This window comes from Acanthisitta chloris, unplaced genomic scaffold (assembly GCF_000695815.1).
Source record: "Acanthisitta chloris isolate BGI_N310 unplaced genomic scaffold, ASM69581v1 scaffold27518, whole genome shotgun sequence".
Classification (NCBI taxonomy): Eukaryota; Metazoa; Chordata; class Aves; order Passeriformes; family Acanthisittidae; genus Acanthisitta; species Acanthisitta chloris.
Window position 1 is genome coordinate 45,332 of NW_008689244.1, and position 1,997 is coordinate 47,328.

Genomic DNA, 1,997 nt, shown 5'->3' on the forward strand with positions numbered 1-1,997 from the left:
TAGAAGTAAGGTGGATTTCTAACCAGTGTCCTCCTTGCAGAATTAATACTCCATTTCTTCTTCCAAGTATTGAAGGAGGATAAATTGTTGATGGAAGAGAAAATTACCAACCTCTTGAGCCCTTTGTCAGTAACTTCCCAGAGTCTGATTGGCAGAGCTTATGCTGGTGCAGCTCCTTTCAGGTTGACAATGGGTGATTGTCACCTTGTCTGTGTCACCTGAGAAGGAGGTGATGCAGACTGACAGTGGGTGATTGTCACCTTGTAGGTGTCACCTGAGAAGGAGGTGATGCAGATGAGAAGCAGATGGCAGGATGTCACAGGGAGCCCAGGTGCCTGAAGACTCAACCTGCACCAGCACATGTTGGGCATTTGGTTCTGCTGCTACTCTGAAGTGGAACAACCCTTACTTCCTACAACTGTCATCTGATTTCCACCCTGGGCTCAGTAGTGCTCCACATTGCTCAGAGAGCCTGACACTTCCAGGGAAGGCTGATCCTGCTGTGTCTGTGCAGGACCAAGAACATGCATGAACAGTAAAGCTGCTGATCCCAGAAAGAGCCAGAATAATGGCATGCACACAATTAGCTCATCCAGTTAAAAGAGTGAGGATGGTGTGAAGCATTTTGGCTGGGATGGTGCTGTGCCCTGTGACAGTAGGGCCAAGGGCCAAGTTTACCTTGTAGGCTGACATACACAGTGGCTGAATATCCCCAGAGATATAATCCTGATCCTCATCAATTATTTATGAGGAAATGCATGTATAAAGAATTCCATAAAATTGTACTCTTCAGTACACAAGTCAATTACCAAACAAAATAAGAAAATAAGAATAATCCCTGGCTATTGATTGTTAGGGTGCTGCATAAAGCATTTAAAATTCTGATGTAGTATTGCCATTGCTGAGGTATAGAGGAGGTAGGAACCAGAGTCTGAGCCCAATTCTGGGTGTGAATAGCATTATTTTCTAGAATTCAGACCATTTAAGCAAGTTAGGGACTCATAATGTGCCCAAAGCTGAATGAAAGATTTTCTTTGTTAGGATGCTTTAAATTCCCAGCAGTGCCAGCTTCTCTGTGCTATCTGGCTGTACACACTATTATTAAGAGTCCCTTTTCCCTCCTCTTTGGCAGAATAATTCCACTGACTTGAAGCTTCCAAACCAGTTTGTCATGTCTCTTAGTTCTGGTACTAACATAGTCTTAAGGGTAAGTCCTGTGCAAGTAAAAAAATTTCCTTGAAGAAACAGAGAAGATATAACATTGCTGATATGGTGCTGTCATTTGTAGAATGGTCATTGCTCTTGGTCTGTCTTACTGGACAAGTCCCTCTGTAATGTGTTCATATGCTTATACTCAGTTCCAACCCTCCTTGTGCTCACCTCACATCTGTGGTGGTTGTTTCCATCTATGCCACACTTTCAGAGATTAGTGGGTTTTCACTTGACTGTTCAGATGTGGTTAATAATGATAGAATGTGGTACCCTGCTAAAATTATCTAAATACTCCTGGGTGCCTGAAGAGGACACTTCAGAGACCACTGGTTTTGCCCAGAAATTTTATGTTTTTCTTCCACTGGACCATGAAAGTCTTCATGACAAATGCAGATATTCTTTTGATGGGCATTACATGCACTCCTTTGAAAGAAACTGAACACATGGTTTCCAAGTAGAAAATGAAACTGGACACATCATCTTTGGTAATCAGGATAAGCTGATAAATAGAAGGAAAAAAAAAAGAGAAAAAGTGTCCTTGAAAATTTTACACATGGTCAGCTATGCCAGACTTCTGGCTGTGAACAAGATGAGTGAAAGAACTCTCCTTTATATTTCTGCATTTACTTCAATGCAGTCGACAGAATTGAGCTGACTTCCTTTCCCTAGTGAGATCAGAACAGGCTGACACTTGCTTAATTTTAAGACATGAGTAACTAACTCCACTTGCTTCAGTACCACCAGGCATTGCAAAACCAGGGTTCTCACCAGCTTGTGGATGATAA